This window comes from Martes martes, assembly GCF_963455335.1.
Source record: "Martes martes genome assembly, chromosome: 14".
NCBI lineage: Eukaryota > Metazoa > Chordata > Mammalia > Carnivora > Mustelidae > Martes > Martes martes.
Window position 1 is genome coordinate 17118400 of NC_137902.1, and position 17508 is coordinate 17135907.

A 17508-nucleotide genomic window follows, 5' to 3' on the forward strand; every position below is an offset into this window, starting at 1 on the left:
GGTATGCATGCTTTCAGCTTTAACAGGTAAGTACCCAATTTCTCCAAAGTTGTTGAACCAGTTTATTCAAGAATGCACAGGGAGACCCATTAGTATCCCCTGATATTGTCAGTTTACTCCCTTTTATGGTTTTAATTTGCATTTTTCTAATAACTCATGATTGTGAACACCTTTTCACATGCTTACTGATGATTTAGATCCCTTCTTTAGTAAGATGGTTGTTTAGGGGGCACCTGGGTGGCTCAGTTGTTAAGCGTCTGCCTTTGGCTCGGGTTATGATCCCAGGGTCCTGGGATTGAGCCCCACATCGGGCTCCCTGCTCATTGGGAGGCCAGCTTCTCCCTCTCCCACTCTCCCTACTTGTAGTTGCTCTCTTGCTGTCTCTCTCTTTCTCTGTGTGTCAAACAGATAAGTAAAATCTTTGAAAAAATGCTTGTTTAAATTTATTTATTTAATTTTTTAAAAGATTTTATTTATTCACTTGAGTGAGAGAGACAAAGAGCACAAGTATGGGGAGGAGCAGAGGGAGAAGCAGACTCTCTGCTGGGTCGGGAGCTTGACAGGGGGCTTGATCCCAGGACCTAAACAGAAGGCAGATGCTTAACCATTCGAACCACCCAAGCACCCCAACTATTGCCCATTTTTTAAAAATGGCAATTTTTAAATGTGTTTTTAAGTGTGTTTTCTTATTGATATGTAAAAACTCTTTACATATTGTAGCTATAGACCTTTGTCAGACATAGGTTTTGTAAATATTGTCTCCCTGTCTGTGGCTGGTTTTTCGCTCTCATAATGGTACATGGATAAACAGAAGCTTTTAACTTATATGGGTATTACTTTTGTGTGTGTGCTGTTTAAGAAATCTTGACCTCTCCCAAGGTCATAAAGATATCCTCCTATGTTACCTTCTAGAAGCATTTTTATTTTATTATTCACATTTAGTTTGTGGACCTATTTCTTTGTCTATCATATGTACAATCCAATTAATTTAAAAATTATTTCCCAGCTTCATAATCCTACAGAATCCATGTTTGTATTTGCTAATATCATCATTACATAGTTCCTTTCAATCCAATAAAGAATTACTAAGTATATTCCCCTGTGCCAAGGCATTGTGCTTTATAACAAGAATTTAAAACTTGATCTCAGCATAGTGGTAATTTTCTCAGAGCCCCTAGTCTAGCATGTGTTCTGTTCAGACCCACCTGTGTCTCCTGCCTCCACCCACCATGTCTCTACAGATCCCTTTAGGGGCAAAGTCCACTCAGATTTGCTTTTAAGGCTGGGGCTTGATGCTTGTTGGCCAGAGTCTGGGCAGGAAGATGGAGAGCACGCTGACAAGTGTTAGTCCTTTGCCAACTGAAGGTTCAAAGAGGGAGCCTGAAACCTTGATCATTTGTGAGTTGCAGGTCTCTGTGCCAAGCCAAGTCAGTGGTGGCAAAGATCTGTTGTCCAGTCACTTGGATTGGCTCAAAACTACTTAGAGCAGCTAAAATGTCAGTAACAGGAGAAATGATAAATATGAATGACTTGTGGTATCTCATTGTATCCTAACTATTCTGCTTTGCTGGCCTCACTAGTTCTTCCCATCAATCATCAATCACATAGTGAATACCCAGCTACCAATTCTTGGGCTGGGGAAGGTGGTCAGTAAAGGAATAGCAACCTCTACCTCAATCCCAACATCTGCCCTTGGGAAACTTTAGGGGATCTAAACCTTTAATGCCAACAAGCCCAACCCACTACTCTTGTATCTTGGGCTCCTGGTATCTTAGGATTCTCTTTGTGGATTAGGAGTCCTTACCTGGTTCTTTCTAGGCCCTGGCCACCTCAAATTAGAACAGCCCACCCTCCCCAGCGAGTCCCAGCCTCCAAAATTTACCTCCAACATTGAAGGCTCTTGTCCCGGACAAGCTGAACACAACTTCTACAAGAGATGGGGTCTAGACATTGTGGGAGAAGGGGGCTTACTCTTCCATTTTCCTGATTTATTTCCCCTCCACTTGCCTGCATCAAGCCACTTCCCAATCCCCAAGATATTCCCTTCCCAAAACCCTGAGATATTCAGATGATGCTTTCCTACCTAGGACTCCCTTGCTCAGAGGACCTCTACCTGGATGGCAGATAGCCCTTTACTAAACAGAGGGAGGATTACAAGAGTAGGGGGTCAAAGCCACAGAATTGAAATGGAAATGCAGGTTCTTAACTCTTGATGTATTTTTAAAAAGTAAGGAGAGACTGAGAGAGATTTTCCTGAGAACATTTTAAACTTGAAAACAGGGGCACCTGGCTGGGTCATTCAGTAAAGCGTGTGCCTCTTGATCTTGGGTTCCTGAGTTCAAGCCTCATGTTGGGGTGGGAGAGGGGGGGTTACTTAAAAAATTATATTAGAGATTACTTTAAAAAAAAAAAAGTTTGTTAGTGCCCATTGGTGATGGTTAAAGGTGAATAAAGATTTAAAAATAAATAAATAAATAAACACGAGCATGTACCAAGAGTGTCGGACTGCATTGGTGTGTCTTTTTGATTTGAAGGTGGGACAGCAAGGTTAGCCTCTGTGATGACCAGGCCGGAGGCCGAGAGGAACCTGTACTGGACCTTGTAAGGAGGGCAGAGGAGGGGCGCAAGACCAAAGGATATTCTCGGAGCAGAGGGAGCCTGGAGGAAGATCACAGACTAGTGAGAGGCCGGCCTCCAGGGTGGCCTGACCATGAATGAGTCAGGGAAATAGTCCAATCCCTGTTGCAGGCCAAATACAGGCATTTAAAGGGAATTAGGGCTCCTATGAGCAGCACGGGGTGGGGGTGGGGGGGAGCAAGGGGGTGGGGGAGACTGAGTTAACTGTGCTCTACACTCCAAAGCTAGCAGCTCCCACTGGGAACTCAACAGGAAAGACCTGACCTCTTCAGAGACAAAGGACTCAGGAGGGCTGAGTCCTATGATCACGGCTCATAGAAGGTGCTGGAACCAAAGGGGACTGTTCTCTCCACACCTAAGCCAAGGGGCCCCTGGCAACTCCAGGCTCTATTTAACTCTGCTCTACTTAATTTCCTCAAGATAAAGTGCCCTCACTGTGGACTCTGGAAGCAGCTAGGGGTGGCCTTTATTAAGGAAATGTTTCCTCTTTGACACAGGAATGGCTCTTAGGAGGAAACCACAGGCTGGAGATCTATTCTGGAGAGTAAGTCAAGGGGATGGAGTGGGTGTACCCCATGTATCCTACTGAAGAAGCACGCTACATATGCCCAGGGCTCAGGCTATTATTATTATTATTATTATTACTATTATTACCCTGAGGCCGTCAACCCTACTGAGGGAAGGAAAAGAAAACTGGTGATTGCCATTTTTGAGAAATAGCTCTGCACACCGAACTGAGCCTCTTACCCCAGGTTGATCCCAAAGTCTTTCCAGGGGTTCCTGATGTGCTCATAATCCAGGGGCTTGTGAACTTCAAGGCAAAACATTGCATCTTCATTTTTACTGAACTCTCACTGAAATTTAGCATTTCCTTCTATTATCCAATGTGGGCAACAAACCATAAGAGGAGTGCAGTTAATTGTGACCTTTTTTTAAAAAAAAATTTATTAACTTTATATTTAAACATTCCTAAGTATTGCATGTGTTCCAACAAGCATATATTACTTATAATATGGGAATAATAATAAAATATAATTTAGAAAACCCCAAATCTTTAATTCTCCAAACAACGGCTAGGCCTAAATGTATTTCCCATATTACGTAAGCAAACTTTCATAATATAAAAAAAGTCAGGAAACCACTTAACTCACCTTATGAGGTTGGCCTTAATCTCCAATCCAAAACTAGACAACACCAAAGGGACGATGTATTGAAAAACCCATCCAGTGATGATGATGTGAATGAGACTCACTTTCTGTCAGCATTTTTTGACTTTGCCTCCTTAGTGTGGGTCACTGTGACTTTAACAGTACTGGAAATCACAGATATTTTTATGTCACATTATGATAGTTATGGAAACCTCAAACTACCATTTATATTCATCATTAATTCTAAATCACAGTAGTTCTTGGACTTGCCTATGAAACACTTCAGTAATTATATCACAAATTTGTTTTTTAAAAAATATTTTGAGAACTGTATTACAATTGGGCTCTTGTAATCCTATGTGTATTTTTTTTTTAAAGATTTTATTTTATTTTATTTTTTTACAGACAGAGATCACAAGTAGGCAGAGAGGCAGGAGGCAGAGAGAGAGAGAAAGAGCAGAGAGCCCGATGCGGGGCTTGATCCCAGGACCCTGGGATCATGACCTGAGCAGAAGGCAGAGGCTTTAACCCACTGAGCCACCCAGGTGCCCCCCATGTGTATTTTTAATTTGTTTTTAACTTCTAACATCCTTATGGAAGTACAATTGAGCATATGATAAGCTACCTATATTTAAAGTGTACAACTGATCAATTTGGACACAAGTCTGCACTTGTGAAATCATCACCACAAGGAAGATAGTGAACTTGTCCATTACCTGCTATGGTTTCTACGTGTTCATTTGGAATTCCTCCTTCCTGCCCCTCCTCAGACCTCTAGCCTCAGGGAGTCTAGTCTGCCTTTTCTAGAACCGTATGTGAACAGACTTATACAGAATGCACTCTTATTTTTAAATTAGGCTCAGACTTATGTCGAGATTCCTCTATACTGCTTTGTGTATCACCAGTTTGTTCCTGTTTTGTTTTGTTTTTCTGAGCAGGGTTACACGGTGCAGTTAAACATTGTTACCCATTCAGCTAGTGATGGGCCTTTGTGTTGTTTCCAGCCCCTGGTGATGACACATGAACACTGGTGTCCACGTCTTTGTGTGGATATCTGCTCTCCTTTCTCTTAGGTGATGACCTAAGGAGGGAACAGCTAAGTCAAATAGGAAGCTTGTGTTCAACTTTACAGGAAACTGATCAGCCTTCTTTCCCAGGTATTGGTAGCACCTACATTCCCGCAGCCGGTGCACATATACTCAGCAAGACTTGATGTGGGCAGTCCTTTTACTTTTAGGAGTTTGAGTGGATGTGAGGCGGTATCTGACCATGGTGTTGCTTTGCACTTCCTTGTGACCAACGGTAGTGAGCTTCTTCTCATACGCTTGTTTACAGTCTGTACCTCTTTGCTGACAAGTCTGAGCCAGTGTTTTGTTCTCTGTTGGATTGTCCATTTCATTATTGAGTTTTGAGAGTCTTGATATATTCTGGATCAGATATTGATTGGAAAATATTTTTCTCCCATGTTTGTCTTGTCCTTTCATCCTTTTGACAGTGTTTTCTGAAGAGCAGAAGTTCTTAATTTGATAAGGTCCCATCCCAGTTTATTAATTTTTGTGCGTATGTGGATTATCTTTCCAGCGTCAGATCTAAGTCCCATCCTTGCCTAATCAGGGGTCACAAAGGCTTTTTTCTTGTGCTTTCTTCTAGAAGTTCCATAGTGTTAGGTTTAACATATAGCTCTGTGACCCATTTTGTGTTGATGTTTTTTATACAGTTTAAGCAAGGTATAGGTCTAAGTTCTTTTACTTATTTAGTTTTTCATACAGATGTCCAATTGCTGTGGTACCATTTGCTGAAAAGATTATGCTATTTCCACTGAATTGCTTTTGCATTTTTGTGGAAAATACTTGATTATATATACATACGAGTCTATTTCTGAACCCTGTATTCCCTTCCATTGACCTATTTATCTATCTTTACACAATACTATATTGTTGTCATTGCTGTAGCTTTATAATGAATCTCAAAGTCAGATAGTGTTACTCCTCTAACTTTGTTCTTTTTTTAAAAAGTTGCTTTGGCTCCTAGTCTTTGGCATTTTCATATGAATTTTAAGAGCAGCTTGTTGATTTCTATAAAACAGCCAGGATTTTAATAGGGATTGTACTGGTTCAAGGGATCAACACACTTTTTCTGTCCAGGGCCAAATAGTAAATATCTTCCTGTTACAACGATTCAACTCTGCCATTGTAGCATGAAAGCAGCCATAACCAACACAGAAACATAGGAGTGTGGATGTGTTCCAATGAAACGCTATTTATAAAAACAGGTGGTGGGTTGGACTTGGCCTACAGGCCATGGTTTGCCTATCCCTGTTATAGATCAGTTTGGGGACAACTGACATCTTAACAAAATGGAGTCTTCTCACCCACTAACATAGTCAGTTTCTCCATTTATTTACCCTTTCTTTAGTTTTTTAAAAATAGACTTTGGGGTGCCTGGGTGGCTCAGTGGGTTAAAGCCTCTGCCTTCGTCTCAGGTCATGATCCCAGGGTCCTGGGATCGAGCCCCACATTGGGCTCTCTGCTCGGCGGGGAGCCTGCTTCCTCCTCTCTCTCTGCCTGCCTCCCTGCCTGCTTGTGATCTCTCTCTGTCAAATAAATAAATAAAATCTTTAAAAGAAATTAAAAAAAAATAAAAATAGACTTTAATTTTTAGAATATCTTAGATGTACAAGAGAATTGAGATGTTAGTATGGAGATCCGGCCATACTGTGTGCCCAGTTTCCTCTCTTGTTAATATCTTACATTAGTATGATACATTCGTTAAAATGAATGAACCAATATTAATATAACATTATTAGCTTAAGTCTGTAGGTTATTTAGATAATCTTTGGGGGTTTTTTTAGATTTTTATTTATTTATTGGACAGAGAGAGAAATCACAATTTGGCAGAGAGAGGAGGGAAGCAGGCTTCCTGCTGAGTAGAGACCCCAATGCAGGGCTCCACCCCAGGACCCTGAGATCATGACCCGAGCTGAAGGCAGAGGCTTAACCCACTGAGCCACCCAGGCACCCCGATAATCTTAGTTTTTACCTAATGTCCTTTTTTTGTTCCAGGATCATATCCAGGATATCACATTATATTTAGTTATCATGTCCCCTTAGATTACTCTTGGATATGATGGTTTCTCCAATATTCTGTGTTTTTGAAAAGTATTGGTCAAATATTTTGGAGGATACCCCACCATTGGAAATTTTCTGATATTTTTCTCACAAGACTGGAGAAATGGGTTATTAGAAGGAAGACCACAGAGATAAAGTGCCTTTTTTATGTTATCATATGAAATGTACATGTATCAACATGATTCTTGACTGTTGATGTTGACCTTAAATTTCTGGCTGAGATGGATTTGTCAGGTTTCTTCACTGTCAAATTACTCTCTTTCTTCCATCTTTCCATACGATACACTTTGCTTTTGTTTTTGTTTAAAATATTGTTAGCATTTTTTAAAAGATCTTTTATTTATTTATTTGACAGAGAGAGAGAGAGATCACAAGTAGGCAGAGAGGCAGGCAGAGAGAGGAAGGGAAGAAGGCTCCCTGCTGAGCAGAGAGCCCGATGCGGGGCTTGATCCTAGGACCCTGGGATCATGACCTGAGCCAAAGGCAGAGGCTTTAACCCACTGAGCCACCCAGGTGCCCCAATTGTTAGCATTTTATTAAGTAAACACTACCCCCAATGTGGGGCTCAAACTCATGATCCTGAGATAAGAGTCACATGCTCTACCAACTGAGCCAGCCAGGTACCAGTGTCCCTATACTGTATACTTTAGAAGGAAGTCACTGTGTGCAGCCCATCCTAAGGAATGAGAATTTAGGACTTCTCTAATTTATTTTAACAAATTTTGTCATTTTTAGTGCACATCTTTTGTCAGATTTATCCCTAAGTATTTCATATTTGATGCTCTCCAGAAACTACATTTCAATGCTATTGTAAATGTTATTTTTACATTTCAATTTCCAGTTGCTTTTTGTTAATATATAGAAATACAATTATAAAATGCTTCTCTTTATTTTTGGTAATATTCTTTAGTCCTAAATCAACTCTGATGCTAATTCAGCTATCTTTTTTTTTTTTTTTTTAAGATTTTATTTATTTATTTTAGAGAGAGAGCATGAAGTAGGGGTGAGGGGCAGAGGGAGAGAGAGAAGCAGGCTCCCCAGTCATCAGGGAGTCCCATGCAGGACTAAATCCTAGGACCCTGGGATCATGACCTGAGCTAAAGGCTTAACCTACTGAACCACCCAGGTGCCCCGAGATTCATGTTTTTGATTCATGTTAGTATTGTATATCTTTTTCAATTCTTTTGCCTTTAATCCATTTGTCTTTATACTTAAAGTCCTATCTTGTAGGCATCATATGGATAAGCCTTGCTTTTTTATGCAGTCTGACAGTCCATTTGATTGGAGTGTTTAGACCATTTACATCTAATGTGGGTATTGCTATGGTTGGATTTAAATCAACCATCTTGTTATTTGTTTTCTATGTCACATCTGTTCTTTGTTCCCTTTTTTTCTTTTTCACTTTCATTTGGATTAGAAGGACATTTTAATGATTCCACTTTATCATCTGTGTTAGCTTATTAACTATAACATTGTTATATTATTTTGATGGTTGCCTTAGGGTTTATTTTTTATTTTTCAAAAATTTTCAAAGATTTATTCATTTACGAGAGAGAGAGAGAGCGCGAGCGCACATGTGAGCAAGGGGAGGGGCAGAGGGAGAGGGAGAGAATCTCAAGCAGACTCCCCACTGAGTGTGGAGCCCGACACAGGACTCAATCTTACTACTCTGAGATGATGACCTGAACTGAAATGAAGAGTCAGACATTTAAACTGACCAAGCCAAGCCACCCAGGTTGTCTTTGCCTTAGGATTTATAGCATATATCTTTAATATATCACAATCTTCCTTTTCTTTACATATGGTGTAAGAACCTCATAATAATATACTTCCATTTTTCTTCATCTAGCCTTTGTGTTATTATTGTCATATGTTTTACCACTGTAAATACACACACACACACACATATATATATATATTTAAGATTTTATTTATTTATTTGTCAGAGAGAGAGAGAGAATAAGCATGGGGAGCAGCAGGCAGAGGGAGAAGCTGACTCCCTGCCAAGCAAGGAGGTCGATGTGGAACTTGATCCCAGAACTCTGGGATCATGACCTGAGCCAAAGGCAGCCACTTAACTGACTGAGCCACCCAGGCGTCCCCACCACATATATTTTAAACACCACAATACACTGTGAGTATCTTTGCTTTAAACAATTATCTTTTAAAGATATTTAAATAATATAGACAAAAATCTTATATTTACCCATGCTGTTAGCATATCTAGTACTCTTTATTCTTTTGTGTGGATCTGGATTTCTGACAGATGATTTTTCTCCTTCCTGAAGGACTTTCTTTAACATTTCTTGTGCTATAGGTATTCTGGTAATAAATTCTTCCAAATTTTGTATGTCTAAAAAAAAAATCTTTGTTTTACTTTTGTTTTTGAAAGATACTTTGGCTGAGTATAAATTTCTAAGTTTCCAGTTGGGGATTGGTTTTATGTTTTATTTCAGTACTTTAAAGATTCTAAAATTAAGACAGTCCAGTGTCTTCTAGTTTGTATTGTTTTCCACAAGAATTCTACTATCATCCTTATCTTTGTTCCTTTGTGTATAGTGTGTCTTTTACGTCTGGCTACTTTAAAATTTTTCTTTTATCACTGGTTTTAAGCAATTTTATTAAGATATACCTTGGTAATATAAATTTATTTAGGTTTCTTGTGTTTGGGGTTGGTTGAACTTCTTAGATCTTTGGGTTGACATTTTTTAAATCAAATTTTAAAAGTTTTTGATCATTATTTCTTCAAATATTTTATTCCTGGAGGACCCCAGTCACATAATTTGGGGGCTATTTGAGGTTGTCTCATAGCTCAATGATGCTTCATATATTTTTATTCATTCATTCATTCATTCAGTAGGAGCATGGAGTCCAACATGAAACTTGAACTCACCATATCCAGCATGGAACCCAACATGGGATTTGAACTCACTACCCTGAGATCAAGACTTAAGCTGAGAGCATGATTCAGAAGCTTAACCAACTGAGCCACTTAGTTCCCCCTGTCATTGGTATGGCATCATTTCTGGATCAGTTTTGATTGACTGATGTTCATATGCATTATGGATTTTATTTTCCTGCTTCTTTACACCCTGGTAACTTTTTACCACACACTAAACATTGTGAATTTTACTCTTTGGTGTGCTGGATGTTATTGTAATTTTGAAAGTATTCTAAGTACTCTTGAACTTTGTTCTGGAACATTCCTTTGTTTGAAATCAGTGTGATTTCTTTTTTTTTAAATCTTATTTTTAAGACTGGTTGGTTGAGACCAGAACAGCATTTAGATTAGAACTAAATTTTCTCCACTACTGAGATAATACCATTCTGAGTATTCTACCTGATGCCCTGTGGATTTTAAAGGTTTTAGTCTGGTTGATGAGAAGAGGAACTGTTCTTGACCCTGTGTAAGCTCCAAGAATTGTTCCTTCCTTATAGTCCTTCCAGGTGGTTCTTTTCTCGCCTTGTGCAGTTGCTTCATACAAGTGTGCTGACTAGTACTCAGTTGAAGATTCAGTGGAAACCCTTGCCAGGTCTCTAGACTTTTCTCTTTGTGCAGCACTCTCTCTTCAATATTCTACTTTGCAAACTCTAGCCACCTTGGCCTCCCCTTTCTCCCAGCTTCCTCTCCTCAACTCAGGGAGACCAGCAGCTCCCTGTCTTTGCACATAGTTTGGAAACTCTCCGGGCAATCACAGTGCTCTACTACTTTGTTTCCCAAACCTCAGGGGTCACTGATACTGTTGCCTGATACTCAATGTTTTAAAAACTACAGTTTTATATACTGTGTCTAGCTTTTTAGTTATTTCAGGCAAAAAGGTAAATCTGATCCTTATTTTAATATCGGTCAGCAGTGGAAATCAGCAATCAGTTGTATGTATTTTATTTAATGCATTTAAAATATATACAGAGAATCTGAGACGGTGTCCATACCCTTTACCAGATGGCCAGAAGGGACCATGACATGAAAGAAGGGTAAGGACTGGTGCTCGGTACCTCACATATTAGTTTGTATTTTTTTTAAGTAATCTGTGGTCCCAATGTGGGCTTGAACTCATGACCCTGAGATCAAGAGTTGCATGCTCTACCAACTGAGCCAGTCAGGCACTCCATGACTTCATTTTTTTGACCTCTCCCTCTTCCGGGGGCATAGATTTTGTGTGCGACAGATGGGACAGGGCCTGCATTCCTTTAGGCCTTCAGAAGTTGGTGTCCAAGCATGAATGAGAGCATGAGCATGTTCTCTGGGGGGCTTGGGCTTGTGGGTTTCCCTCTTGAACAGGTGTAGGAGGAATCTGATTTCTGCTCTGCTCCGTGTTGGTTGTTTTTTGTTGTTCCTCGCAGAGAGATTTGTAAATCTATGTGCTCTGAGCAAATGTGTTATGGAGTTTTAATTTCACATCAAAACTGGTTAGGAAACTTTTTTTTTCTTTCTCCATGGCCCTCCTGGAAACCCTTCCCACCCCATTGCAGACTCTGCCCCATTTCCCCCTCCTCCATAATTAGGGTTTATGCTTCCTGAACCTGAAAGTCTTTGCCTGGTGAAGGACGCTGCGTGCAGCCTAGCAGAGCATGTTTTGTTAATCCTGGTGCAAAGTCAGAACAGGTTGGAGGTCTCTCTTACCTCTGACGGACAAGGGAGCTGAAAGTGGGGCTGGCTCCCACCTGGGAACAATTCATTAGCTCTGTATTTTGCCCAGAATTCCCTAATATTTCTCCCCTAATTTCTTTCGGAAGACTAGAACTATCTGAGCTGCTCTGTAGAGACAACTGAAATGAACTCACTAGCATTCGTAAGCAGGTCTGTGGGAGCCAGGCAGAAGGGATTCATTCTATAGAGATGAACGCTAACGCCTTCCCCAGTTGAGCTCAATGGCTAATCCAGCATCAAACCCAGAAACATCTTTCTCTGTTTCTCTCTTTTTCCTGGACTTAAGAGTTCTGCCCCAGGGGTAACACAGCCATCAGTAAGTCATAACCCAGCCCAAGGAAGTCCCAAATCCAGCCTTTGGTATCTGTGCATTTTTTTCATTTAATAGATGTATGAGCATCTGCTGTATACTAGCCACTGTGATAGAGTGATGGGCAAAGCCAAACTCAGCAGTTCCTCTTTACGGGGTGCTTACCATCTAACTGAGAGACAGACATTCATGTGTATGTGTGTGTCTGTTCACATACACATCTATGTATATATATGTATGTATAAATGTATTTATGTATGTGTGTATATATATATATGCACATATATATTTATATAAGCACATATACAAGATATAACTGTGACAAGAATCAGAAATCATAAACTAGGGGAACTGACCTGGTCAGGGAGTTTGGGAAGTCTTCCCTATAGAAATGATGACTTATCTGAGATATAAGGGATAAGTAGGCATTAATGAGGGGAAGATGGAATGGATGTTGCAGGTAGAGGAAATAGAATGTGCAAAGGCCCTGTGGCCTGAGGAAGAAGGTGTGTGTGTCAGATTGTATTTTTTAATGATCACGGCATCACTATGGGGTATCCCACAGCTTTTCTTACAATTGATGTGGGGTTTTTGTTTCTTCTTAAATTTTGATGGGCCTGTGACTACAACAGAGATGAGGCCATATGACTTCCAAGACTAAATCTAAAAATCTTCCACCTGGCTCCCTTGGGGCCTAGCCACCATGCTATTGGGCAGCCAGGGAGCCACATGGAAAGTCCCAGCTGATGGCCCAGCTGGCAAAGGGCATCGCCCTCTAAATATGAGAGTCAATGAGCCTTCAGATGATTTGAACCTCTGGAGCCGATGTGAAGCGGAACAGAGATGAATTGTCCCCACCAGGCCCTGCCCAAATTGCACACTGGTGAGCAAGACAAATATTGTCATTGCTTTAAGCCACTAAGTATTGGGGTGGTTTGTTCTGTCGTTGTGGATAACAGTACGTATGAGGAACTATGAGAAAGTCGGTGGAGAAGGGCACAAATAACTTGGAGTACCATTCTGCAAGCTGAAAATGGAAAAGGGAGCAAGTGCTAGATCCAGAACTTGCTAGAAGCCCAATAACACTACTAGAGGCAACCCCTCCGAGCCCACAAAGACCTGGGGGTGCATAGCTTGGCAATTGGAGTGAAGGCTGGATTTCAGCCCTTACTTACCTCTCAGCCAAGCACTCTTGTTCATGGGCCACCTATACAACTACTCTCTGGGGTCCTGGCTAGAACACACAAGGCCTCAGAGACCGAGTTGGGGATTTGGGTCTTTATTTTAGAGGCAATGGGGAACCAGGTAAAGGGACAGCAAAATGATTCCTATCATTTAAGTTCAGAAGTTCCCAAGAGATTTCCAATAGCTGCCATCCAGGGATTCCAGGTTCTATTTCAAGGTAGAAAATGGGGCCAGAAAAGTCACTTTTCTGTTTTTCAATATTTATCTTCTATAAAGGTGGAGATAATTTCTACCTATATACTAATGCCAGTTTCGGCCTAATCCAGAATAATTAAAAGATGGCTAACAGTAATGATCACACTAAAATCTAGTCCCTCACCTTTTAAAGTTTCTATTCTACTGGCTTGGTTCAGGCCCAGTGTCTCAGATATTTTGGGTCTGGATTTCTCCTCATATCTTTGCATCCTCCTCCCCCTCATTCTGTTTCCTGGCAGCCACAGCTAAGAGAATGACCTCCAACATCCTCCAAGAACGTGGTCAAGCTCTGAGCCATGACTGGTGCCCTCCCACATGGTGGGCCATGTAGAGAACAAAGAGTAAGATGAATAAACCATGGGGTGCATGGTAGAAGGCACTTTTGGCTATCTGCACAATATATTTTCTCCTATCTTTCTGGATAAGAACAACCTGATTTTGTTCACCTTACCCCAGGGTTTACAGCTTGTCAGGAAAGTTGGACTTCTCCTAGCCCCAGGACTTTGAAGCTTGACTAATCTAAGCAAATCATGGTGGTCTCATCCTTCTTGCCAAATGAATGGTTTGGACTTGAACCAATGAGATGTGAGGGAACGTCTGCTGGGGAGCCTCTCCAAAAGTTTTTCTTGCTCATGAGAAGGAATACAGAGCTTGGAGGATGCCCTCCTTTTCATAAGACTCCCAGAACTGTAGCTGCCATCTTGAGACTATGAGGGGAATCTCATGGAAGAGGGTGAGTTCACAGGCTGAGGATAATAAAATAAAAAATGGAAATGACCTGCTTCGTTGACGATATCATTGAGCAACTAAATGACCAACCCTGGCGTCATTCTAACTCCAACTGGTTTGTCATATAAGGTAATAGAAGATCTTATTGTTTAAGGCACTTTATGTAAATGTTCTGTTACTTCTGACTAAAACATCTTAAGCTGATACAGCTCCTCTTATTATAAAATCCACATCATACACTTAAATTTTTCTTCTCCTGTGAGCGGAAGATGAGGAAGACACACTAATATTATAAGCACCTACTGTATATCAGACCTTGCGCTAAATGCTTTCCATTTAATCTTTACCCTAAGGTACTGTATGGACTTTACAACATGGCTACAAATTCTTTAATCCTTTTTCCACCAAGAGATGGGGTTGTTCTTTTGTAACTGGTCTTTTTGCTTATATTTAATATATAAAGTTTCATAACCACTGAGCTCAACAATAATTTGTGAAGGTGTATGCATAAACAATAACGATCTGATTTTTCTCTTAAATACAATGATTCATTAATATTTTTTTTTAAGAGGTGGGATCTATGTTTCTCACTCTCTCTCTCTCTCTCTCTTGCATCTGGGTAGGGTTATGAGCATTTTAACCAACAGAACACAGTGAAAACCTCAGTCTTAAGAAGTAGTGCACATTTCTCTTTTTTTGCTGGAGCCATGGAAGAAATTAAATTATCCTAAGACCACCATGTTGAAAGTCCTGGTGTAGGTGCTCGGTCTGACAATCCCAGCAGAGGCCAGTCTCCCAGTCACGCTTGCTAAGGCCCCAGACATGTGATGATGTCATTAAGAACCACCAGAGCAGACTGCCAGCCAGCTGTATCCTACCAAGTGTCCTCAATTGATGCCACATGGAACAGAAGAATCGCCAACCCACGTCCTGCCTAGCATGGCAAGATATAATAAAACAGCTGTTGTTTTAGGCTACTCTATTAATAAGATACTTATTTATACAGCAATAATCAGCATAAGATTGGCTTTATGACTTTTTCTTTGCAGATCGGAATAACTAAACCGAAGTTCAGGCCATTAAGTAGTGGAAGAAGGATTTCAATCTCAGTTTATCTAACTCCAAAGCCTAGATGCTTCCCAACATGCTGTAATGCCTGGATTCTTCCTTGATATTCAGGCACCAACCCTGGACTTTTCTCTGTCTTGACGTCTGGTTTATAATCTGGCTTCATTCTCCAGATTTAGAGTTCTTACCTGACACTTCTTTCTACATGGTTAGACTTTTCAACCGAGACCGTCCATTCTTTCCTTTTCTACCACCCTAATCAGTGGTGTAGCCATTGCTGCCTGCCCACTGGTACTCCTATGTCCTTCTGGGCTGTTCTGTTTTCTCCCAAACTCAATCCCTGTCCGATGTAAGTGTTGTGCTCGTCATTTCAACCACACACCTTTAGTGAGTGTCTGTTCAACGCCAGATACTCAGATGGGTGCTTGGGAGGCAAACACAGTGTTCTAACTCAAAGAGGATGGAATAAGGAGGTCTTACATTCGATTTGTCAACAGAGACACCCATGTAGAAACATCTAGGTGGACACTGTTCTTTCAAAGGAAGTAAGACATTCATTCCAGAGTTGTGCCATGTTCCACAATTCCCTAAAAACTCATCAGTTGTCATGGGTTTTGTTTTGTTTCATTTTGTTTACGATGTGAAGGCATCTCTGACCTCTGTCCCTAGCCTGGTTTCCCAGATGTGGCTCTAAAGACCTTCGGGCTGCTCTTCCTCCCTCTCTGAGAGAGCAGGACTTGGTCACCGTTGAAGAATTTGAAAAGATGTCATGCTGGTAATCAGGACGACCTTTGCTTTCTCCTTAACTCTCCTGGGTTTCCTTTGTGTTTCTTCTGTTGTCCTTATCTGTTCTTTCATCCCTGTCACTCGCTGCCTGTGCCTACCCCACTGGGATCTTGAGTCCTTGAGCTTTCGGGGATAAAAAGCTAGGTGGTCCTTGGGTGGCCTCGAGACACTGGCCGAAAGAATCCTCAAGCTCACCTTAACTTTGTGCCCCCTTCACTAGTTAGCACAGGAAACGAGAGGACTTCTGGGACCAAGACAGTCTAATCAGACCAGACACAGAGAACTACCAGATAATCTGACACAGAAGGACATAGAGTAGGAGCTACATGGAATGCTTTGAGTCAAAGTACACACAACTTATTTTATAATTCCTGTGAATGGAAGGAATGGAGAAAGAAGATATACACACACTGGCCCAGCTCTACTGCCTACCAGTGGGATGACTCTGAAGAAGATGCTTAACGTTTGTGGCCCTCAGTTTTCTAATCTGTACAATGGGGATAATAACCATATCTACCTCACACTGTTGTGAGGACGCAAGGAACTCATACAAGTTAAGCACACAGCATAGTGCCTCCCAAGGTAGAGACCTAATAAATGAAAGCCATAAACCATTATCATCATCACATCCTCATGGTTGTTTCCAAGTTCATACAACATCACTTTTCAGTACCTTGAATGGTTTCCATCCTGTCCTCGAGAACGAAAGGGTTAACTCCTGGAAGGCACCTTCTTGTTCCTGGTAAAATGCAGCTCTGAAAGCCTGGATCAAATGACTCCAGGATTTTCCTTGCCAAACCAGTGGTTAGGGGCTCTGACTGCCCCCACCTGCCCCCAAAGGGGTGGGAGCCTGTTCAAGGAGGAGCCAGGTGGAACTGGATTTTCTTCCCCTGTTGCTTCAGCAGGATTTGTCTCCTGGTCCTTTGTTCTCCCAAACAAAGCCCAAGGAAAACTTCCCCAGCTCTTAAACACTATGGCTACAAACCCAGGCTGTGGTAGTGTGCTAAGCAACTTCCATCTGAGGACGGCACAGAGCACACCCACAACCACCCCCCAACCCGTGCCTGGGAACAAATGAATGAAATGAATGAGTGAGCGGATGAGCCGAATGCAGGTGAGGCCACTTTTTAGTACCCCCCCCCCCCCCCGGGAATCACTAATCTCCAAAGAGGCTACACCTTGGGTCTCCTTCCCTCCCTCTTCCCTTTCCCATCTCTCTCCCCTAGTCTTTCCTCATTTCCTACCCTGGTCAGTAAGGACTTTCCACGGTCCTGTCATCCGTGGCTTTTTCCCCCAGGGCTAGAAAACAGATCTATTCAAAGTAAAAACAAAAACAAAAACAAAAACTGGATAGACACCTAGAGGATTATGCCAGAGAAAAGCCCCACAGAGATCTCAGGTGACGGACCGCGTGGGCAGCCGTGAGCAGGCCTACCTGGGCATCACCCCAGCTCCAGCAGCCCTGTATAAACTTCGGAGACTGTCAAGGAATGCAGCTTGTGAAGGAGACAGCCTCCCTGCTTACTTAGACAGAAGTCTCAGATGGATAACAGAAGGCAGATAATAGAGGGTTCTTATATATCAATTAAACTTGAGGCAACGCCTTTCCAC